Source organism: Amphiprion ocellaris, chromosome 13 (genome assembly GCF_022539595.1).
Source record: "Amphiprion ocellaris isolate individual 3 ecotype Okinawa chromosome 13, ASM2253959v1, whole genome shotgun sequence".
Lineage (NCBI taxonomy): Eukaryota > Metazoa > Chordata > Actinopteri > Pomacentridae > Amphiprion > Amphiprion ocellaris.
In genome coordinates, this window is record NC_072778.1 from 2,579,234 (window position 1) to 2,604,721 (window position 25,488).

Here is a 25,488-nt window from a genome sequence, read left to right on the forward strand (position 1 = left end):
CATGGTTCATTAAAAGAATCAAATTACAGCATTTACATTTCTGTTAAAACACTTTGTCAACAGGAGCCAGTTGAAGGCTGCAGTGATTTTAGTGACACTACAATGTATAAGAGTGAAGTTATTGAATATTTGTCTCTCTTTACTGTTGCAGCGGTTTTGCAAATTGCAGACGGACCCTGTTCACTCCATAGACACCAATGTTATTCCTGTAGCTTGAAAGACAGCTACTTTTGATAAAACTGGGCTTGAAGCACATTGTCTGCCTTGCAACAATGAGAAAGAGGCACCGTTTATGTTTTGACAACCTATATCTAATGAGTTATTGATGCTGGAAGTCCGAATCTGTGAATATCTTTCCAACTTTACTGAACTTGGGGCCACTACCACCTAAGGAGTGATATATTTAATTTTGAAAAAAGCATTTAGCCATACTTAAAGCTTTAAGTGCTTTATTAACATGGAAGTAAAAATTTTGTATTGTTTTATTATCACAGGTTCTGTCTGAAAAGAGGTGGCATCATTTTAAACAGTGAAATCAAACTAACAAAATGTAATGACCAACCAGTGAGCAATACTGGATTCTGCAAAAACATAAACAACTTTTTTAAAAATCTAAATCTTAACACAGTTAATGTATTAACTTATTTTTGTGTGTATGCATGTATTTATTGATTTATTTAGTACTGTTAACATATCAGAGTTCTGAGTGAGTTTTTCTTAAGATAGGCAAAGGCCATTTATTGATTACATATAGGCTCTTAAATGTTTATTAAAAACTAAAAAGCATTTAAAAAAAACAACTTAGGCATTTATTGAGTCACTAAAATACTGTAGAGTACAGACCACATCAGCATGATTATAAGCATCCTCTGGTAAATGAACAACCAGATACTGATGTCTCTCACCATATGGACTTCAGGAGATGACTGGGGGATGATAAACTGTGACCTACTGGTTGATTCAGATTCAGATAACTTTATTTATCCCCTAGGGGCAATTCAGTTTACAGACATGGGTTGCAGCAGGACAGGACATGAAACACACATTCCACATACATTTGACTTGGATCTGTCAATAGTCAGGGTTCAGCAATAAAGTGCAACAGTATCAATATATACCTCACTACATTTAAAACTACATGTAAAACTACAAAACAACACGGTCACTGTCATTTAAAAGCCTAATGGTGGAAGGAATAAAAGAGTTGCTGTATCGGTTTGTTTTCCTCCTGGGAGCGAGATAGCGCCTCCCAGAGGGCATCAACACAAACCTGTGTGTCAGTACATGGTCAGGGTGTGCAATAATGCTCTTAGCTTTGTGGAGCACCTGCCTGCTCCATAGAGAGTGTAGGTCAGATTGGATTCTCTCTGTTCTCATGTTTCTTACATGTTTGTCCCCTGACAGCCGGGTCCTAATGTTTTTTGAGCAACACACCATACTATGATGTTTTTACAATGATGGTTCTACTATGAAGCCAGTTTGACATGTTCAGGTGTTCTTTGTGTGAAAACTCAGAGATTTCAGGGATCAGAAGGTGGTTTTCAACTTTCTTTGTTAACTTTCTGCTTCAACTTTAAACTAAATTTCCTTCACTAAGCCAGCCCTCTGGACTTCCAGGAAGCTGTGTTCCTATTGGCTGTCCAGGAAGCTGTGTTCCTATTGGCTGTCCAGGTGGCTGCTTGGTGTCATCAGGAACACCTGAGCAGCTCAGTGTCTTCCTGCTTTATTTAGCTGCATTCAAACATTTCTTCTGCTTCTCTTCACCACAGAACCGGGTTTGGCTCCATTGCATTAGTTAGTTCTTTAGGCGTTGGCTTGCAGCTTCCAGCAGTAAAATGGTCTTTAATGTGTTTCTTGGTGTGTTTTAGGGCTTTGTACTGGATAGTTGTCTTGGTAAATGTGGTTCTTTAGCCACAGTTAGCACATGGTGCTAATGTGTGCAGTGATTAGTGGATTTGGTGCAGCTGAGTTGTGTCTTTATCTTGGCTGTAGTGAGTCTTCAGAGGTTTTTGGTCAGACACATTCTGTATTCTTGTTTGTGAACCAACGTTGGTTGTCCAGAAGGTAAGAGTTCCTGTCCTGATTCTCTGTTCTCAGAGGTTCTCTGGTAGGCTGCAGGAGACTTTAGTGTTTGGGTTGTACTAGTTTGGTTTTTGTATGGTTTCATTTGGACGACTATCTTGAGGCTCCTCCATGTGGTTTAGTGAGGTTTTCTGGAACAGTTCTACAAAGCAACCTGCAGCAGAAGAGACTTTGAGAGTTTTTAGGAAGTTCTGGAGACCAGACTTTAGAGCAGCAGACACATTTGTCAGCAGTTTGAGCAGGAGAAGGTGAGCTTCAGAGTAGAAATGAGATGGAAACCTTCTTGACCCGTGTGGTGAGGTCCTGTACCAAGAGTTTGAGCAGGTTGTGAAGAGTCTGTAGTTCTTTGGTCTGAAAGCACAAGAAGAGTCGACTCATTAAAGGAGAAAACAGGAGATATTGTTGCTTCTTCTGTCACTCTGCAGTTTCCTTAGACTGAATATCAAGTTTCTATGTTAAATGATTTCCCATGTGAGCCCAAGAAGACTTCAATAAACTCCCTCCATCCCCTGGACACAACACATTTTATTACCATGTTAAATCTTTTTTTTAAAAATATGTTTTTGAGTTTTAATCATAGTTTTAGCGTAGTTTTTTCTCTTTGCTTGTTTAGTTTTGTCATCTGTGTGAAAGGTGCTAAACAAATAAAGTTGAATTGATAAACTGAATAATTGATTAACTCATGATTGTGACAACAGAAGTATTTTCATTGTGATTTAAGGGTTTGTTTCATTTTAAAGGTTGGGGTTAAAATCTTGACAGAAAAAAAGATTAAAGAAATAAACTACAGTAAAACAGCAATTAAATCAAACAAAAAAACATTTAATATAATAAAACTTTTAAAAAGAAATGTAAACATTAAATACAATTAAATTATATTAGACAAAATATTTAATTAGATAATTAAACAGAATATACAAAACATGTAATTATGAAATTAAACAAAAAAATTTTAAACAAAAATAGTAAACATTAAAGATGAAATATTTTAGATAATTAAACATTTAAAAAATACAATTAAACAAGAATATTACACATTTAGAAAAGTATGAAACATTTAATTAGCTTATTAAACCTTTAAAAGTCAAAACATTTAATTAAAAAATTAAATGTTTAATTAGAAAATTAAATCTTAAAGACAATAAAACTTTAAATAGGAATTAAACAGAAAATACAATGAATCATTTAAAAAGAAAATTAAACATTAAAAGGTGGTAAAACATTTAAAAAGAAAAACCTTAACAAAGATTTAATCAAAAAATTAAACATTGGGAAAGAAAAGGAAATTTTTCAAACAAGCTGATAAAACATTTGAAAAAAACAACAAACATTAAAAAGACAAAACATTTCAAAATCAGATCTGACATTAGAACAGAATAAAAGGTGAGAAAAGAGCAAAACTAAACATTTAAGAAGAATCAAACTAAAGACAAAACATTTGAAAAGACACCAGTTAGACTTTAGAAGATCAAATTAAACAGAAGCGACAATAAAACGATGAAAAAGAGAAAAAACAGATAAAGGTGTTCAAGCATTTTCTAGTCTGAAATGAAAACATCAAGTTGTTTCTTCAAACATTTCCTCTTTCTATGTTCTTGGTTTGATTGTGGACAGATTTACTAAGAACTCATTTCAGAAAACTGCTTTCCAGATAAAGTCTACTAGTAGTTGATGGCATTGATCAAACTAATGTTACCTTCTGATCTTCACAAACTTTACTGTTCAGTGAAGAGAATCAAAGTTTGTTGAGGATTTCTAAAAAACCCACAGGTGAAGGTCTGAGAAGAACTCAGATGGATGATCTAAATGTGAAATCAAGACTCATGGTCACAAGTTTTAAGGCTTCTGTTAACCATAAAGTTCAAACTAACAGAGAAGTACTGAGAAACTTTTAAAACTTCAGCCCTCAGACTGTCTGAAGGTTCAAACTAACAGAGAAGTACTGAGAAACTTCTAAAATTTCAGTCCTCAGACTGTCTGAAGGTTCAAACTAACAGAGAAGTACTGAGAAACTTTGACGATTTCAGTCCTCAGACTGTCTGAAGGTTCAAACTAACAGAGAAGTACTGAGAAACTTCTAAAATTTCAGTCCTTGGACTGTCTGAAGGTTCAAACTAACAGAGAACTACTGTGGGACTTACAAAATTTCAGCCTTCAGACTGTCTGAAGGTTCAATCTAACAGAGAACTACTGTGGGACTTAGAAAATTTCAGCCCTCAGACTGTGTGAAAGCTCAGGTCCTGAGGACTCGGGAGGTGTGGAGGCTTTGGAAAGTCTTGGAACTGAGGGTTCCACCCTCCAGAACAAAGGCTGAAGCCCAACCTCCCGAGAAAAACGGTCGAGTCAAGACTCGAGTCAAAAAAAAACTCGAAAACGACAAAAAATAGATGATAAATGCGCAAAAAAAAGAAGAATTAGTATCTGAGCGAGTAGCTCAGGGGGATAAGAAGAGGACTACAGAGTGGAAGGTCGCAGGTTCAAGACCCGCCACTGGCAGTTTTCTTTCTTTGTCTTTGTCAATCTTTTGATAAAACTTAAGAAGTGTCTGGTCTTGAACCAGCGACCTGCAGCTCCATAGGCAAATCCTTAACTCACTGAGCTACAGATCAGATACAAAGAAATAAATTCGTCGTCCCTTTGACATTGTAGTTGCTGAAGTCACCACATGGGTGGAGCCAAGGCGGAGTCTGGGTGGAGTCAGGGCGGAGAGTAGGCGGGGAGGTGGGTGGCGGCCTCCCCCCTCTACTCCCCCCACCTCCCACCACCACCCACCACACCTTCCCCCGCCCGACGAGTTCTTCGAGTCTCCACGAGTTCTTCGAGTCTCCACGAGTTCTTCGAGTCTCCGCAGGTTTTCCCCAGTTTCTGGAGTTTCCACCAGGTCGGAGGCAGAACAAGTTGTCATGAAGAGGTGTTGAAGTCGGCCAGGATGGACTGACTTTTTACAGCGACTAGAAGGAAGACCACTAGAAGATCAGGTCTTTAACCACCATCCATAAAATCCATGGAGTCGACTCCAGAGAAATGAAGGGACGTCAACTTTTATCAACCTCCATCCAGATGTTCAACTTCATATCTTTACTTGGACATTTTTAGCACCACAAACCTTTAGTATCACACTTTATTATCCTTTATTAGGACTTTAATGGAATCCACCAGCAGATTTACTTTTTGTTGACAAACTTTATTCTTGTCGTCGTGGGACTGCAGTATTTAAAACTCTTCCTTCTATTTGACCTCATATTAATTAGTTTTAGTGGAGAACGTTATTTTAATTGTCCATTAGTCTCTTAAAAACAAAATAATAAATTGGGTTAGTCAAGAGCTTTAAATTTCTTACTTTGTCATATTTTAAATATGACAAAAAATATAAAAATAAAGCATCTTGAGACAATTTGACCTGTAACTGGCATTATATAAATAAAATAGAATTAAAATTGTATGTATCTTGTAATGTTGGAGTAATTCAGCCATATATGTTGGAAAACACATTTTCTTTGTCCATTAAGCTGTTGGTTGTTTTCTCCACTAATTCATTTCTTGTTTTGGTTTCTACAATGTCAAACCCAAATATTTTCAGTTTACTGTCATAAAAACCAAAAAGATTTACATTCATGATGCAGGAATCAGGCAGTTTTTCACTTTTTATCTTAGTTTAGTCAGAAAGATAGTTGATAATGTGTGAATTGTTGCAGCTTGTGAGCCGTAAAAGGTTTTATTCTTTGGGGCCGAGTGTCAGAAAACATTTAGAAACCAACATCAACAAAACACTCAACAAAGATTTGAACATCATTAAAGGGAAATCTAACTTTTGCATGACAATGTCAAATTAATGGACATTTATTTCCAATGTAAATGTGTGATATTCATCCTCTGGAGCTTTCTCTTCACATCGTCTTCCACCTGGACTGGTTTGGTCGGGAGCATGTGCAACAAACATTTGAAAAACTGCACTTTAACATCAATGAATGACACTGATGTTTAATCTCTACATAAATGAGACTGAGTCTGGATGTGCTGCTCTGTCATTAACTCCTAAGTTCAGGGAAAGTTCAAACAAAAGAGGACAGTTCAGATAAGACTTGAGAATGAGCTTATTCTGAACAAACATCTCAGACTTTCTGAGCTTCAGCACCTCTAGCAAGATATTTTAACAACAAGCAACTCAAGAGATCCAGAAGTTGGAGAGAGTTAGCTTTAGCTGAGCCAAAGAACATGTGGGACGCTAACCTAGCAAACATTTCAGACTTTTCTCTGTGAATTCTGGGAAATAATTTCCTATTTAATGACAGAGCTACACATCTTAACTCAGTCTCATTAAAACAGACTCTAATTCAGTGTCATCCATCCATATTAAAGTGCAGTTACCCAAAATGTTTGTTGCATGAGCTCCAACAAAACCTGTCCAGGTAGAAGGCCACTTTGACAAACAGGAAGTGGAAGATTCCAAGCAGATTTATAGAAGGGGGAACCGGACTGTACTAAGTGTGGTCCACTATAGAGGGGTGTTTTGTGGGTTTTTAAGGCTGATAATGATTATTAGTGAGACATTTAGAGTAGATATTCATTTGCAGTAAATGAAAGTATTTAAAATTTTGGAGTTAAACTTAGAAGAACACAAACTCTAACAGAAAACTTTGTTGATACATTTTTGTTTTGTTTACAGATGTTAAGTTAAAGGAGTTTTATTCGTGACATATAACCAATCAAATCACTCCAGAAGACAGAGCGACCACAGGTAGATAAAGGTTCAGAGCCAAAGTAGCACCATTTTTAAATGTATTTATTACCATAAATCAGTAAAAAATAAAAACCTGATAATCAGTAAATCAGTCAGCCCACAATTACTACAATTCTACAACGTATGTCTCTTTCCTTTGACTTGTTATTTGTACAATATACGATGTATATGATGGTGTTTTTTCATACCGAAGGCTGTACTGGGCTGCTGCACTCCTCCTCTGTTGTTTTCTGGATTGTACTCAGCTGCATGCCTTCGTCCACCAGGCCTCCGTTGACTCGTCCCTGCCTGCCGTCTCTGGAGCTGAAGCTGGATTGGAACAGACCAAAGTACAGTCCAATCACGATGCCAGCTGCCTCTCAAAAGGCTCCTTCATCTGGCAGGTGGCGGCACTTCTTCTGAGGGGAAGTTGAGCTGGTCCAGCAGAACTTTGGAGATGTGCTCCAGTGGTTGGTGGATGTGTGGGGAGATAGAGAGGGACCTTTGAATTGTTCACAAAGGAAAACAGGGAACCCATTGGTAGTTTTAGTTTAGGGTGCTACTGCGGTGTGTTTTTGGGTTTTAAGAGGTGAACAGGAAGAGGTTTTTTTTCATATTGATTATCTTTTACTTTGTTCCTGGTTGGAATGCCCATCAATGTCAACATGAAGTTCACTTTTAGTTCTGTTTATTTATTTTTATTTTACTAACACCCATTTGTTTTTAAACCCCTCACATGTGTTGTTGTAAACTTACTCTTTCAAATAAATTCTTGTCTAACCCTCTGGAAACCAGCGTTTGGACTGTTTTTGTGTTGCTCCTCACCTATTGACAGCTGTGGACTAAAGGCTATACTGTGACGTTTTTAGAGCGACATGCTATACTATGATGTTTGTTGGGCGACACGCTATACTATAGGCTTTTTTAATTGACATATTACTGACCTTTTTTTGTTTTAGTTTTTTTTGTTGTTTTTTTAGCAATATATAAGAATTTGAACAGTTTTAAAATTTACTGTACTTTCACTTGTGCAATGAAATATTATTCCATGGCATTTTTTAGATTACATATTATACTCTGATGTTTTCTTGAATTACGTACTATTTTGACAATATACTGCACTATGACATTTTTTGAACCACATATCATACATGACAATTTTAGGCAACATCCTATCATTTTGCGCTTTTTGAACCACATAATAATCTATGTTTTGTTTTTTTTTCTTGCCAACATGCTGTACTATGAACTACAGGCCATACTATGTTATTCTTGAGTAAAGTATACTATACTTGGACATTTTCTAAACTACATCCTATAATATGGCGTTATACACAGATTGCTTTGGTTACATGTTGATTTATAATCTAGATTTTTTTCTGTTTTGTTTTTTGATGGGATTACCACAGACCTGACTGTGAACACCGTCAACACCCACCTGAGGGAGACGCTGTCTAAGATCTCAAGGCTGCTTGGTCGTGGTCTTTCTGGCACGTACTCTTCCAAGATGAGCCGGGAAGTTTAACACTGATGGAATGACACCAGGTCTAAGCCGACAAACTTCCAATTCCTCCTCAACCCACAGTCTCTGGGAAACCTACATGGAGTAAGAAAAGTAGACAGAGAAGTAATTAAGTCTGTACACAACATATTAAAAAGAAATCATGCTAATAAATTAAGTACAAATAACTGAATTCACCAATATACTGGAGACCAAAGTTATTTAATTTGATAAGTATAACCTTGTTTAGTAACATTTCAATGATTTGAGAGCAGTCCTAAAGAACTGCCTGTAATCCCAATCATAAAATGGGTTTGGAGGAAGAACATAGATGGTAATCTGGATATACATGAGTTAGGCTTTATAACTACTATTGGTAGTATTGGTGGTAGTAATAGCAATGTGACTAGTACTAGTAGTAGTGGTAGTACACACTACTGCTGATACTGGCACTGCTACAACAACTTGTAATACTATTACAAATGCTGATACTACTTCTACGACTCTAACAGCTGTTTATACTACTACTGCTGCTTGTACTTTTAGTATTACTACTACTGCTTGTACAACTATACTACAGCTACTATTAATCGTCTGGTATTTGCTTGTCAAGCTGCTAGCTCGCCTTAGCGTTTTGCTAGTGGCTAACTAGTTAGCTCTCACAGACTGGAAGCTCTCAACAAGATTTAATAATGAAAAAAGAGCCAAAAACTATTCTTACCTATGAAAAGTCATTCCAAGTTTCCTTGTCTCAATCGTACGACGCAGTGTGTAACTGTATGCAGCACAGTGAGACGGCATACTTGTTTCCGTTTTCACGCCGTCTACATCAACGGAATGCACTGAAACTTTGCCCCCACTAGCTTAGCCTCCCTGTAGCACGCAGCTCAAAGGGGCGTGTCCTATCTACTCATTCATATCTATGACAACAACGGTAGCTGCACATAAGGACGCCTGACGTTGATTAGCTGCGTAAATACCATTATATACAGTCTATGGTAAATACGTATGTGAATCGCATCATTGGCTGCAGCAGCCAGTCACCGGTCACTCACTGACTCACACTGAAAAATAGCACAGAATGAATTGTTACGTATTTATTTTATTTACAATTTAGGTTGGATTTTTTTTGTGTGTGCGCAGCGCAGATTTTCTGTGCACGGAGACCGTGTCAGCAGTGCGCGCAGCTTAGAGGGAACAGTGGTAGGGACGTTCTCTGAGGGCTGCAAAAAGAAACTACAGGGAACCTTTAGAGAATGTTCCTTTTAGGGTTTCCTGAGGATTTTTTAACCTTCAAGTAACGTTCTGGGAATGTCTCCTGAGGGTTCCCTGAATGTTGGATGAGCATTCCTGAAAGGTTTACTCAAAATTTCCTTTTTGGAAATTTTAGGGAAACTTTAGGGAATGCTTCTTAAAGTTTCCTGAATGTTATAGGAACGTTCTCTGAACATTACAAAAAGTAATCTACAGGGACCCTCTCGAGATTGTTCCTTTAGGGTTCCCTACAGATTTTTTTAACCTTCAACTAACATTGTGAGAATGTCTCTTGAAGATTCCCTGAATGTTGTACGAACATTCCCCAAAGGTTTGCTAAAGATTACTTTTTTTTCTGAACCTTTAGGGAAACTTTAGGGAACATTCTCTGAACTTAAGGAATATTCCTTGAAATTTCCTGAATGTTCTTGAAACATTCTCTGAACGTTACAAAAACTAAGCTACAGGGAACCTTTAGAGATTGTTCCTTTTACGGGTTCCTTAGGATTTTTTTCTAACCTTTAAGTAACATTTTGGGAATGTCTCCTGAAGGTTCCCTTAATGTTATAGGGACATTCCCCAAAGGTTTTCTAAAGATTACTTTTTGGAACCTTTATGGAATAATCCCTGAAGTTTCCTCAATGTTTTTGGAAGATTCTATGAGGACCACAAAAAGTAATCTACAGGGAACCTTTAGAGATTGTTCCTTTAGGGTTCCCCGAAGATGATTTAACCTTTAAGTAACATTTGGGGAATGTCTTCTGTAGGAACATTCCCCAAAGGTTTACCAAAGATTACTTTTTGGAACCTGTTTTGTTATTTCATACATTTTGTCTCAATAAGTTCATTAAATAAAAGCGTCCTTTTATGAAAGTGACCTTTTAGAATTTAAACCCTAGAAAAGCATGTCCATAGATTACATATGAGCCGAATTAAATGTATGTATTTCCTACAAGGTCTTGGATAGTGATCTGTGTATGTTTAGATTATTTCTGGGTGGAGTTCTCAGAAACATAAGGCCTATTGGAGCTGCCCCTAGTTACCATTTCCCAGAGGGGTTCTGCTTCCTGTGACACGTCAGCTTTTTACTTCTTCATAGTAACAGTAACCAGATGAACATATCATTATTATTACTATTATTGTTTTCTTAGATGGGCACTGGACATCCAAACACTGAGTCTTCTCAAAGCGATAAGGAGTGTGACGTTTAACCCTCCTGTTGTCCTCATTAATGGGCACCAAAAAATATTGTTTCCTTGTCTGAAAAAAATTCAAATATTCAGCAAAAAACATGCCCCAAATTTCTGAAAATTTGCAAAACCTTCAGGAAGAAAATTGAGAAACTTGTGTTGCAGCGTCCTTTTTGAGTCAATCAGCCACCAAAAGATGCAGCAACCTGCCTGCCAACTGTCATTAAAGTACAAACTCTGTACATTTTGTTAAATGTGAATAATAAAACAAGGAATGCATCATTGCAGCTGAAATTGAAATCCTAATATCTTGTCAAAGAGCTCCATACTTTCCCCAAAAATGATTAAACACATGGAGTCCCACTGTTCCTCTGACAGGTTCCATAATTACCAGAAACTCTGCTGCTGCTGCCACAAATACATCACCACACAGATCTCTCTCTAAACACACATTTCCTTTTTCAGTAAGTTTTCTCTAAATAGTCACCAGCTGTTTGTGGGAAATAATGAGCCTTTTCAAAACAAAATGAAATGTGTGCAGTTTTTTTAAGGCTTGCATCTTCAGCTAATGGGGCTTAGTTTAGTCTTTTCAAGAGCTTTGCTGACAAAGTTTAGCTTTAGATTTATGCAGCAAACCATGCATTATGCTGACATAAAGACTGACTAAAAAAAAAATAAAAACTGAGATAAAGGTGTAGAAAGATAACATTTTATTCAAACATTTATACACAACTCAGGGTCAACGCACAAACACATTTTTTACATTCCAGAAAAAGCGACTGAGGCATTAACCAGCCAAAAGCGTGGCTTAAAATAATTTGAGTGCATTGTTGGTTTTTACGTTTTAAGGTTCAAAGCTGGAATTTGAGGAGTTTGTTGACTGTTTGCAAGACTATGAGAAACACCTGAAATCTGTGGTGAAGAGTCTCAACAAGAAGAATATGGCATTTAACTGCTACATTCTGAGTGATATGTTTCTCCTCGGGAACAAATTTCAAGTATTTTCACATTTGATCAACTTCAAAATGGAAACTGAATGTCTGAAAGTGTTTGTGGTTCTCGAAGTTTTGCAGGCCTAACAAATACTTAACCCTCGTGTCATCGTGTGGGTCATATTGACCCGTTTTGAAGATTGAAAATGTGGAATAAAACATAATTTCACAGTGAAAATTGGGGGGATTTTTTATATAAAACTTTTAAGGGAAACTATTAAGGAATTTTCTTCCTGAAGGTTTTGCAAATTTTCAGATATTTGGGAATTTTTTTGCTGAACTTTTGAATTTTTTCCAGAGAAGGAAACTATATTTTTTGGTGTCCGTAAATGAAGACAACAGGAGGGTTAAAGAAATAAAGCAGTAGATTAAATGTACTGCAGATAATGTGTAGTTGCAGCCTGAGCTTCAAGAAGTTAAACAGACGGACATATTGATGACTGATCAGCTCCCAGCAGGCGGATAGACGGCAGCGTATCCACCAATCCAGAGCAGCAGCAGGATTACACTGTCAACATACAGGAAACAAGTGTTAGACAGTTTATTCACGGCCGTTAATGTGAACGGCTGTTCCAGGTCTTCAGTCAGGTGCTGGTAAACAGATTTTACTTGAACCTGTGCCAAAGTCCTGAGTTTCTCTCCCAATTCTAAGATTCCTCAACAGAGAGGAGGTCTCTGATAAGGCAGTACAAGATTGGGTTCACAGTGCTTCTATGTGTAACCATGGTGACAGCATGTCAAACATACCTGCAGTCAGCTGGAGCTCCTTAAAGGTGAGGACTGCCCCCTGCAGACCAGAGGCTCCACATGCAGCTGGAGAGGATTGAAAAGTCAGTGGAAGGTAATGCTTCTACTCCTGTCTGCCGGCAGTCAGCTGATATGCTCAGGAATTAAAGTTCACCACCGAGTTTGGTCTGCATGATGTGTTATATTATTCAGTCATCACAGCATCCAGAGGAGCGGATTTATAATCCAGACAGATTTATTTAACCAGACTCACCTTCAGTCAGTCGGCAGCATGACCGTCCGCCCCGAAGGCAACAGCTCAGCAGAGACGGCCTGCAACAAGCACAGAAAACTGGTCAGACAAATCCTCCCACAGCCACAGGAGTTAATGTTCAGTGTCCAGGACAGATTCAACAATCAGTTCATTCATTAAAGACAAAAATAATCAGCAGCCACATGTATTTACTAAACAAAAATGTCACCCAAGCACTGTTCGGCTTTTAAGGTGTAAAAAAATCATCCTGGTTAGTTGGAGGTCTCCAGTTAATATCTACACTGTCTACAGAGTCTGATGTTCAGTGTTTGAACAGGCTGCCTCCATACAGTCTAAGACATCCTGTCTTCCAGGTTCTAACACATCACAACCTCCTCACAGCGCCCCTTTGTGGATGAGCTTGTAGTGTGCAGCCCGGCACTAGGCCCATCCTGCTGTTGGATCAGGACAGGCCACTCTCTTGTTGGGCCGCCCTCTGCAGCAGCTCAGCAGGAACAGATTCTAAAACAGAACCTGCACAGCGGAGACAAAGTGCAGAGACTTCCTCTACCAGCTCCGTAACACTGATCCAGACACGCATCGCCTGGTCAGCTGACTGAGAGCTGGGGTTCAGGTGGATCTGGATCACTTCAATCACAGCTCAGTAGATTTACCTTCAGCCCCACCAGGCAAGGCAGGTGGTTGGTAGCTCAATCCCATCGCTAACACTCAGCTGTGAGGGTTCTTCAACAGGGCCGCTGCCATTTCTGTGAGGAACAACAAAAAAATCATTAATCTGAATGAACTGAACATCATCTTTATGTCTGAATGAGTTCTCTGGTCACGTTTCTGTCAAAAGTCACATTAATCTTATTAGGCTGGACCTGGCAGCATTTCTATACAATTTAAAACATGTTACAGGTCTGAGCTGCGTGTCTTCACAACACAATGAGCTGCGTGAAGTGCTTTTTTCACATTTCAGCTCCAGTATTTAAGATTAAAGATGTCCTATTGTCAATGTACATAAAAATGAAATTGTATGGCAATCTTACAGTAGCAGCAGGAGTCATGGGGAATAGAAGAACATACATTAGACGACCCCAAATGTTTGAATAGTAGTGCAATTTTCAGCGTTGAGAAAATCAGAAATAAACTAAGCTGGCTTTTATTTAGAATTTGAGAAGCTGCTACTAGTTCAGATTTATTCTATCGTTTATCAGTGCACTATTATGTATTAGTACAACACTAGTATGTATTGATGTGCTGTCCAATCTCACATTTATGGCAAACATCGTATCGTGGGAAAATTCCCGAGAGGAACGTTAGACATCCCATGTGTGACAGGCTTTCAGTTTTCTTCCACATACAAACCATAAACTCTGCATGCTAGAAAGTAATTACCTCTCAGTTTCCATCCATCTACTTGTTTGTGGACCAAACAACCTCTACATGAAAACACACAGAACTGTATCTGTGGTGACAACAAAGGTTTGTCCTTGAAACTTTAATGTTTCTTATAACCAAATAATCGTGACCAAAGAAATGTTTGCATTTCTAATTAGGCCTGTTCACGATGACACTAGAAATGCATCTGAATAATCAATTAGTTCATCAACTATTACATTTGTCACCAACTTTTTGATAATTTATTAATTGGCTTGAGTAATTTTTGAGGAAAAAAGTCATAATTCACTGATTCCAGCTTTGTAAATTTAAATATTCAATAGTTTCTTTCATTGTTTATGAGAGTAAACTGAATCTCTTTGGGTTGTGGAGAAAATAAGACACACGAGGACGACATCTGGAGCTTTGAGAGACTCTGACCGACATATTTCACCATTTTATAATGGATTTATCCAGAAACAGATAAATCAACAATGAAAATAATGAATGAAATGAGATCATTTTTGATGCATTATCAACATTTTAGTCACAATGCAGTCACTTTTTAGCATCAAGTAAGTTGAACTGGTCATTTAAAAGGCATTTTAACTGCTAAAATATTACTGAGTTGGCTCATGTAGAACCCAGAGGAGGTAAAATCATGCAGAGACGTGAGGATTTTTGCAGACAAAGATCACTTCTTAGCACTGCACCGGAGCTAATGCTAACATGCTAACCGCACGTGCTTTGTTAGCCACACGAAGCTTTGAACCGGTCTCCTCCACGAACATAAAGAGTCCATTAATGCTTATATTGTTCTCAAACTACTTCTACTAACTCTAGAAATCCAAAATACATCCTACGTTTATTTCGTCGCAGAAGTATTGTTTTATCATTGTTCTGATAGCTGCGTTAGCTACACGGCTAACGCTTCCGTTTCCCTCTTCCAGGATGTAAATATTTAATCTAATACTGCTTTTTATTACCGTCGTTACTCCATCGTTTTGTAAAAAAGTGCTGAAATACTCACTATTGTTAACAGAAACTCCAACAGGCACCTTCTCCCCATGTTTCTGCTTCCAGGACTGAGAGGCAGAGCGGAAGTTGCGCTCAGATTTATCGTTTCCGACTTCCTGCCATCTTGGCTTTTTTTTTTTTTTTTTTTTTTTTTTAAACCATATTTGGAAAAGTGGGCGGGGCCTCATATGAGCAAGGAGCGAGGCCAACTTTCAGGCGAACATTTTTGTTTGGTTAGTTTATTTAGTTTAGCTTAACCCTTGTGTCGTCATGCGGGTCAAAATTGACCCGTTTTAAAGTTTGAAAATGTGGGAAAAAATATATTCTCACAGTGAAACTTTTGATGTCCACATTTTCAACATTTTTGGGAAATCTTTGAACATCTTTTAGTGGAAAAAAAGAAATGTTAAAAATGTTTCTTAAGGTTAACTGAAAAGTTAGGTAAAGTTGGCAAGATATTCACAGATTCGGACTTCCGGCATCAATAACTCATGAGATATACGTTGTAAAAACATAAACAATGCCTCTTTCCCATCGTTATAAGCTAGACAATGTGCTATAAGGCCAGTTTTTATCAAAAGTAGCTGTCTTTCAAGCTGCAGAAATTACATTGATGTCTATGCACAGCTGGCTGTGCAACGAGTGAACAGGGACCGTCTGCAAATTACAAAACCGCTGCAACAGCGAAGAGAGACACTAAACAAATATTCAATTACTTAACTTTTATACACTGTAGTGTCACCAAATTTACTGCAGCCTTCAGTTGTCTCCTGCTGGTCATACTACAACTCCTGGTTTGGTAATAAATTAAAAATCTGAATTTTAAGGAATTTTTGTAGTAAATAAAATTCAATCACTTCACTCTTAAAAACTGCAGAAAAAATAAACTCCATCCAACCATCAAAAGGGTCCTACTGATCATACCTTCAGGTTTTTTCTTCCAAGTATTGTCCGTACAGTCCTTAACTTGGAAAATATTATTAGCTGTTTAACATTATGGTTTAAATTAATCAGTTAACGCTGCAGCCTTGTAAGAAGGCATCCGACTGTCTTTCTTCCCAATGGTCAGTACTTGAGGAGACAGTCTAAACAGTTTAGTTTGGTATATTGGTGTTATCTGATCCTCTCTTTGGTGAGGATTCCAGGTTCCATTACTATTCAGTATCATGTATTTGGACAAACAGGTGCACTGTGGATCTAAAAATATAGCACCACAGACATCAAAGCTAATTTACTCATAATCCTTAAACTTCACACACAAGCATGCACACTAAATAGTGTGCACAACTTCACATGGCAATAAACAACCCAAATAAAATAAAATTCGGTTACTTTTGGTTATTAATGTTCCACAATCTACCAAACAAATGGATGAGCTCTTCTACCTGTTATCTCTGACTGAGGCTTTAGTTTTAGTTTAGTCGATTTACACGTAGAAACTTTGTTCAGGAAGATTTCTCAGTAGCTCAGAGGACAGGCTGCTTTTTACACAACCTTGTAAGAGAATGTCTGTCAGTGCTTTCAGCAGAATTTAGAAACACAACACTTCCTAAACAGATATTTAGAGGCTGTGAGGTTGAACGTTTGAGAGTATATCAGTGTGTTTGTTTGTGGTCCTTCTGTTTCTAGGTGGAAGCTGAATTAGTGAGGATGACTCCTGCTGCTGTCATCTCTAAACTCCTCACACATCTTTACCTGCACATGAGGAAAATCACTCCTGTAGAATGCAGGTATGTTTGTCATTATTATAAAAAGATGTTGCCTGGTGACCTGTCAGAAACCCATTATACAGAGTCAGCCAAAATAATGTTTACACACATCAGGAAAAGAAAAACTAGCATAAATATTTCAATACCAAATTTATTCAGACATCACCAGATTAATAAAAGTTATCTTTGGCCTCTACAATTACAAGAGGTGCTCAAAGTGGTGGCCACTGGCTTCCAGACATTTCTGTTGTGTTGCAGACGTCACTTGTTGATGCTCCATTCATGAGGGTAGCGCCATCTGTTGGGAAAACATCGTACAACAGGACACAGAGTTATCGTGATTTGATCAAACTTAGAAAGAGGAATCTATATGTATAGAAGTACTGATACAAATGAAATATTTATAAAAGTTTTTCTTTTCCTGATGTGTGTAAACATTATTTTGGCTGATTCTGACTCTGTGAACTTAATGAGAACAAAACTGTCATTTAATTGTTGCTCTGAAAGCTTCTTTAGTGAAAACCAGCTGGTGTTCTGCTTTGAAACAAACTGCTGTTGAGGTCTGTGTTTTTAGGTTTAACCCCACAGTTTCTGAATGAACTGATAGTTGTTTTTTTCCTGATCAATGTGGACGTTATAATTGATGGTAACATTTACTGATCATATAATCAGCATGACCTACAGTATTGAGATTAAGAAATCAAATAATCTATAAAATGTAAATACACTGAACTCATATGGATTTATTTAAGCGAGACTCTACAATATTATTTATGACACAAATCTATCTAAATCTAAATTTGAATCATTTTTACTTCAAACATTTACTGGACTGATTTAAATATTAAAATCACTCCTTTCTAATCCTCTGCTGTACGTTCAAACCTGAGGCCTTAAATAGAGAAACACACAAGTATCTGATTGAAGGAACTTCTGCAGAGTCCTGGTTCCAGAACGTGATGATAGAATTATAGACAAACTTTAACTAAAGCTGCCTGAGAGTTTACAGGTTTTTATGTTAGATTTCTTCAGTAATTTAATGAGTTATCAGCAAAAATCAAGTGTTCATTTGATGAACTTCATTTCCTAAAACATCCAGAATTGGAGCTCATATCTTTGCCAGCTATAAAGTTTCTGCTCCTTCAAAGTTCACAACACAATGAATGAATTCCTAAAACACTCTCAATGCTGGAGAGCGTTTGTGATGCTGAAGCAGTGAGCAGGTTTTCTGTTTCTTCTCTGGAGATGCACAATGAGGGACGTCTGCAGAGACTGAGAAAGAGTCTCACCACATCCTGACATGAGGAAAAAGACTTTATTGAAGACTACAATGAGAAAAACTATCAGCAGACGGCTGCATTCAAGGTGAGCTCTGAACATTTGAACTGGAACAGGAATTCAATCACGGCAGCATGAGCTTCATTTCAGTCTGTAGCTGCTGAATTCATGGATGAATCATCTGGCACTAGAGAGGAAGACCATCAAACATCCACGTCAGCTGATGGAGGTCCAAGAGTCTCACCCAACAAACAACCTCTGTAGGTTGTTTAATATTTTCAGCTGAACTAAAGACAGACTTTGTGATTTTTCTGCTCACATGTTGTGTTGTTGTAAACTCACTCTTTCAAATAAATAGCCTCCTAACCCCCTGGAAACCAGCGTTTGTCCTGTTCTTGTGTTGCTCCTCGGCGACTCCAGACAGCCGGGTCCTAATGTTTTTTGAGCAACACACCATACTATGACGTTTTTACAATGATGGTTCTACTATGGAACCAGTTTGACATGTTCAGGTGTTCTTTGTGTGAAAACTCAGAGATTTCAGGGATCAGAAGGTGGTTTTCAACTTTCTTTGTTAACTTTCTGCTTCAACTTTAAACTAAATTTCCTTCACTAAGCCAACCCTCTGGACTTCCAGGAAGCTGTGTTCCTATTGGCTGTCCAGGTGGCTGTGTTCCTATTGGCTGTCCAGGTGGCTGTGTTCCTATTGGCTGTCCAGGTGGCTGCTTGGTGTTATCAGGAACACCTGAGCAGCTCAGTGTCTTCCTGCTTTATTTAGCTGCAGACAAACATTTCCTCTGCTTCTCTTCACCACTAAACCGGGTTTGGCTTCATTGCTTTTGTTTGTTCTTTAGGCGTTGGCTTGCAGCTTCCAGCAGTAAAATCATCTTTAATGTGTTTCTTGGTGTGTTGTAGGGCTTTGTACTGGATAGTTGTCTTGGTAAATGTGGTTCTTTAGCCACAGTTAGCACATGGTGCTAATGTGTGCAGTAATTAGTGGATTTGATGCAGCTGAGTTGTGTCTTTATCTTGGCTGTAGTGAGTCTTTAGAGGTTTTTGGTCAGACACATTCTGTATTCTTGTTTGTGAACCAGCGTTGGTTGTCCAGAAGATAAGAGTTCCTGTCCTGATTCTCTGTTCTCAGAGGTTCTCTGGTAGGCTGCAGTAGACTTTAGTGTTTAGGTTGTGCTAGTTTGGTTTTTGTATGGATTCATTTGGACGACTATCTTGAGGCCCCTCCATGTGGTTTAGTGAGGTTTTCTGGAACAGTTCTACAAAGCAACCTGCAGCAGAAGAGACTTTGAGAGTTTTTAGGAAGTTCTGGAGAGCAGACTTTAGAGCAGCAGAAACATTTGTCAGCAGTTTGAGCAGGAGAAGATGAGCTTCAGAGTAGAAATGAGAAGGAAACCTTCTTGACCCGTGTGGTGAGGTCCTGTACCAAGAGTTTGAGCAGGTTGTGAAGAGTCTGTAGTTCTTTGGTCTGAAAGCACAAGAAGAGTCGACTCATTAAAGGAGAAAACAGGAGATATTGTTGGTTCTTCTGTCACTCTGCAGTTTCCTTAGACTGAATATCAAGTTTATATGTTAAATGATTTCCCATGTGAGCCCAAGAAAACTTCAATAAACTCCCTCCATCCCCTGGACACAACACATTTTATTACCATGTTAAATCTTTTTTTAAAAAATATGTTTTTGAGTTTTAATCATAGTTTTAGCAGTTTTTTCTCTTTGCTTGTTTAGTTTTGTCATCTGTGTGAAAGGTGCTAAACAAATAAAGTTGAATTGATAAACTGAATAATTGACTAACTCATGATTGTGACAACAGAAGTATTTTCATTGTGATTCAAGGGTTTATTTCATTTTTAAGGTTGGGGTTAAAATCTTGACAGAAAAAGAAGATTAAAGAAATAAACTACATAACAAAAAGCAATTAAATCAAAGGGGGGGAAAATTATTACAATAAAACTTCAAAAAACTTTTTTTTAGTGTTTTTTAATTGTTTAATCTAACTCTTGTTTAAGAAGTATTATTTTTTTAAATGTTTAATCTAATTCTTGTTGAGAAAGTATTATTTTTTAAATGTTTAATATAAGTCTTGTTTAAAAAGTATTATTTTTTCAATGTTTACTCTAATTCTTGTTGAAAAAGTATGATTTTTTAAATGCTTAATATAAGTCTTGTTTAAAAAGTATTATTTTTTTAAATGTTTAATGTAATTCTTGTTTAAAAAGTATTATTTTTTAAATGTTTAATATAAGTCTTGTTTAAAAAGTATTATTTTTTAAATGTTCAATATAAGTCTTGTTGAAAAAGTATTATTTTTTCAATGTTTAATCTAATTCTTGTTTAAAAAGTATTATTTTTTTAAACGTTTAATATAATGCTTGTTTAAAAAAGTATTATCTTTTAAATGTTTAATGTAATTCTTGTTTCAAAAGTATTATTTTTTAAATGTTTAATCTAAGTCTTGTTTAAAAAGTATTATTTTTTAAATGTTTAATATAAGTCTTGTTTAAAAAGTATTATTTTTTAAATGTTTAATATAAGTCTTGTTGAAAAAGTATTATTTTTTCAATGTTTAATCTAATTCTTGTTTAAAAAGTATTATTTTTTTAAACGTTTAATATAATGCTTGTTTAAAAAAGTATTATCTTTTAAATGTTTAATGTAATTCTTGTTTCAAAAGTATTATTTTTTAAATGTTTAATATAAGGCTTGTTTAAAAAGTATTATTTTTTAAATGTTTAATCTAATTCTTGTTTAAAAAGTATTATTTTTTAAATGTTTAATATAAGTCTTGTTGAAAAAGTATTATTTTTTCAATGTTTAATCTAATTCTTGTTTAAAAAGTATTATTTTTTTAAACGTTTAATATAATGCTTGTTTAAAAAAGTATTATCTTTTAAATGTTTAATGTAATTCTTGTTTCAAAAGTATTATTTTTTAAATGTTTAATATAAGGCTTGTTTAAAAAGTATTATTTTTTAAATGTTTAATCTAATTCTTGTTTAAAAAGTATTATTTTTTAAATGTTCAATCTAAGTCTTGTTTAAAAAGTATTATTTTTTAAATGTTTAATCTAATTCTTGTTTAAAAAGTATTATTTTTTAAATGTTTAATATAAGTCTTGTTTAAAAAGTATTATTTTTTAAATGTTTAATATGTCTTGTTGAAAAAGTATTATTTTTTAAATGTTTAATATAATTCTTGTTGAAAAAGTATTATTTTTTAAATGTTTAATATAAGTCTTGTTGAAAAAGTATTATTTTTTAAATGTTTAATATAAGTCTTGTTGAAAAAGTATTATTTTTTAAATGTTTAATATAATTCTTGTTGAAAAAGTATTATTTTTTAAATGTTTAATATAAGTCTTGTTTAAAAAGTATTATTTTTTAAATGTTTAATATAAGTCTTGTTTAAAAAGTATTATTTTTTAAATGTTTAATATAAGTCTTGTTGAAAAAGTATTATTTTTTCAATGTTTAATCTAATTCTTGTTTAAAAAGTATTATTTTTTTAAGCGTTTAATATAATGCTTGTTTAAAAAAGTATTATTTTTTAAACGTTTAATGTAATTCTTGTTTCAAAAGTATTATTTTTTAAATGTTTAATCTAAGTCTTGTTTAAAAAGTATTATTTTTTAAATGTTTAATCTAATTCTTGTTTAAAAAGTATTATTTTTTTTAAATGTTCAATATAAGCCTTGTTTAAAAAGTATTCTTTTTTAAATGTTCAATATAAGCCTTGTTTAAAAAGCAGCCTTCTTTGAATGTGTAATTGTCTGAAGTATTTTCTCTGTAATTTTTAATAATGTTATTTTAAAAATTTTGTTTAATTTCATACTTACATGTGTTGTATCGTGTTTGATCGTCTCATTCAATATTTTGTCTGTTTAATCAACTGAAATATTAAATAAATTTAAATGAGATTAAACAGACAAATATTGAATGAGACGATCAAACACGATACAACACATGTAAGTATGAAATTAAACAAAATTTTTAAAATAACATTATTAAAAATTACAGAGAAAATACTTCAGACAATTACACATTCAAAGAAGGCTGCTTTTTAAACAAGGCTTATATTGAACATTTAAAAAAGAATACTTTTTAAACAAGGCTTATATTGAACATTTAAAAAAAATAATACTTTTTAAACAAGAATTAGATTAAACATTTAAAAAATAATACTTTTTAAACAAGACTTAGATTAAACATTTAAAAAATAATACTTTTGAAACAAGAATTACATTAAACGTTTAAAAAATAATACTTTTTTAAACAAGCATTATATTAAACGTTTAAAAAAATAATACTTTTTAAACAAGAATTAGATTAAACATTGAAAAAATAATACTTTTCAGGGTGCCCGTATAGCTCAACGGGTTAAGCAGGTGACTCATGTACAGAGCTGGTCCCCCACGCAGCGGCCCGGGTTCGAGTCCCACTCGCAGCCCTTTGCTGCATGTCTTCTCCCAACTCTTCTCCCCTGTCTCTCTCTCCCTGTGCCTCAATAAAAAAAAAATTTTAAAAAGCCGAAAAAATAATACTTTTTAAACAAGACTTATATTAAACATTTAAAAAATGATTCTTTTTAAACAAGACTTTTATTAAACATTTAAAAAATAATACTTTTTAAACAAGACTTATAGCCGTGGCCAAAAGTTTTGAGAATCACACAAATACTAATTTTCATAAACTCTACTGCCTCATTTTTTATGATGGCAATTTGCATGTACTCCAGAATGTTATGAAGATTGATCAGATGAATTGCAATTAATTGCAAAGTCCCTCTTTGCCATGAAAATGAACTTAATCCCCCCAAAAACATTTCCAATGCATTTCAGTCCTGCCACAGAAGGACCAGCTGACATCATGTCAGTGATTCTCTCGTTAACACAGGTGAGAGTGCTGATGAGGACAAGGTGGAGATCATTTTGTCATGCTGATTGAGTTAGAATAACAGACTGGAAGCTTTAAGAGAGTGGTGCTTGAAATCATTGTTCTTCCTCTGTTAACCATTGTTACCTGCATGGAAACACATGCAGCTTTCATTGGTTTGTACAAAAAGGGCTTTACAGGCAAGGATGTTGCTGATACTAAGATTGCACCTAAACCAACCATTTATCAGATCATCAAGAACTTCAAGGAGAGATGTTCAACTGTTGTGAAGAAGGCTTCAGGGCGCCCAAGAAAGTCCAGCAAACGCCAGGATGGTCTCCTAAAGTTGATTCAGCTGTGGGATTGGGGCACCACCAGTGCAGAGCTTGCTCAGGAATGGCAGCAGGCAGGTGTGAGTGCATCTGCATGCACAGTGAGGCGAAGATTTTTGGAGGATAGCCTGGTGTCAAGAAGGGCAGCAAAGAAGTCACTTCTCTCCAGGAAAAACATCAGGGACAAACTGATATTCTTCAAAAAGTACAGGGATTGGACTGCTGAGGATTGGGGTAAAGTCATTTTCTCTGATGAATCCCCTTTCTGATTGTTTGGGGCTTCTGGAAAAAAGCTTGTCTGGAGAAGAAAAGGTGAGCGCTACCATCAGTCCTGTGTCATGCCAACAGTAAAGCATCCAGAGACTAACCCTAACCCTCTTAAAAACCAAATAATAAATTGGATTAGTCAAGAGGTGTAAATTTCTTACTTTGTCATATTTTAAATATGACAAAAAAATATAAAAATAAAGCATCTTGAGACAATGTGACCTGTCACTGGCGTTATATAAATAAAATAGAATTAAAATTGTTTGTATCTTGTAATGTTGGAGTAATTCAGCCATATATGTTGGAAAACACATTTTCTTTGTCCATTAATCTGTTGATTGTTTTCTCCACTAATTCATTTCTTGTTTTGGTTTATAAAATGTCAAACCCAAATATATTCAGTTTACTGTCATAAAAACCAAAAAGATTTACATTCATGATGCAGGAATCAGGCAGTTTTTCACTTTTTATCTTAGTTTAGTCAGAAAGATAGTTGATAATGTGTGAATTGTTGCAGCTTGTGAGCCGTAGAAGGTTTTAATCTTTGGGGCCGAGTGTCAGAAAACATTTAGAAACCAACATCAACAAAACACTTGATTTGAACATCATTAAAGGGAAATCCAACTTTTGCATGACAATGTCTCATTAAAGGACATTTATTTCCAATGTAAATGTGTGATATTCATCCTCTGGAGCTTTCTCTTTACATCATCTTCCACCTGGACTGGTTTGGTCGGGAGCACGTGCAACAAACATTTGAAAAACTGCACTTTAAAATCAATGAATGACACTGACGTTTAATCTCTACATAAATGAGACTGAGTCTGGATGTGCTGCTCTGTCATTAACTCCTAAGTTCAGGGAAAGTTCAAACAAAAGAGGACAGTTCAGATAAGACTTGAGAATGAGCTTATTCTGAACAAACATCTCAGACTTTCTGAGCTTCAGCACCTCTAGCAAGATATTTTAACAACAAGCAACTCAAGAGATCCAGAAGCTGGAGAGAGTTAAGCTGAGCCAAAGAACATGTGGGATGCTAACCTAGCAAACATTTCAGACTTTTCTCTGTGAATTCTGAGAAATAATTTCCTATTTAATGACAGAGCTACACATCTTAACTTAGTCTCATTAAAACAGACTCTAATTCAGTGTCATCCATCCATATTAAAGTGCAGTTACCTAAAATGTTTGTTGCATGAGCGCCAACAAAACCTGTCCAGGTAGAAGGCCACTTTGACAAACAGGAAGTGGAAGATTCCAAGCAGATTTATAGAAGGGGGAACCGGACTGTACTAAGTGTGGTCGAGTATAGAGGGGTGTTTTGTGGGTTTTCAAGGCTGATAATGATTATTAGTGAGACATTTGGAGTAGATATTCATTTGCAGGAAATGAAAGTATTTAAAATCTTGGAGTTAAACTTAGAAGAACACAAACTAACAGAAAACTTTATGTTTTTGTTTTGTTTACAGATGTTAAGTTAAAGGAGTTTTATTCATGACGTATAACCAATCAAATCACTCCAGAAGACAGAGCGACCACAGGTAGATAAAGGTTCAGAGCCAACGGACAGGAAAACTGTCTGTGGAAAATGTTCTGCTGCTCCACCGATAAATAAACCAACAGTTATTATATCAGAATTAATCCAAACGAGGAGAGCAGAGTCTCTGCTTCCTCCTCCATAGGACCTGTCAATCATTCCAGACCTGACTGTCAATCAAGTAGTCCCGCCCCCTGGCTTTGCAAAACTTTAACACTCTATAAAAAATTCAATATTGATTTATTTTAAGATCGGCCACCTGATCTCTCATTTTGACCATGAAAACTAATGAAAAAAAATCATATCCAGTCTATGCACCGTACTCTGTTTGGCTCCACACTTGCTGATGACCACTTCCGGTCTC

The 25,488-nt window shown here is 35.9% G+C and overlaps 1 long non-coding RNA gene and 1 other non-coding gene across 7 annotated transcripts in view; both read right to left on the reverse strand.

Annotated features, from left to right (window-relative positions):
- Nucleotides 1-737: 737 nt before the first annotated feature.
- The window catches only part of LOC118471573 (uncharacterized), a 119,235-nt gene continuing 94,484 nt past the window's right edge, over nucleotides 738-25,488 (reverse strand). For 3 of the 6 annotated variants that reach the window (XR_008603724.1, XR_008603723.1, XR_008603725.1), the window contains 6 exons: nucleotides 15,132-19,585; nucleotides 13,393-13,485; nucleotides 12,487-12,798; nucleotides 8,241-12,247; nucleotides 7,012-7,304; nucleotides 738-2,433 (listed from right to left, as the gene is read on the reverse strand). This is a non-coding gene — a long non-coding RNA (uncharacterized LOC118471573). The remainder of the gene's footprint in view (nucleotides 2,434-7,011; nucleotides 7,305-8,240; nucleotides 12,248-12,486; nucleotides 12,799-13,392; nucleotides 13,486-15,131; nucleotides 19,586-25,488) is intronic. The other 3 variants (XR_008603727.1, XR_008603726.1, XR_008603728.1) reach the window with 3 other exon arrangements.
- Nucleotides 13,144-13,346, reverse strand: LOC111586933 (small nucleolar RNA SNORA74). The gene has a single exon (XR_002748026.1). It is a non-coding gene; the product is annotated as a small nucleolar RNA SNORA74 (small nucleolar RNA).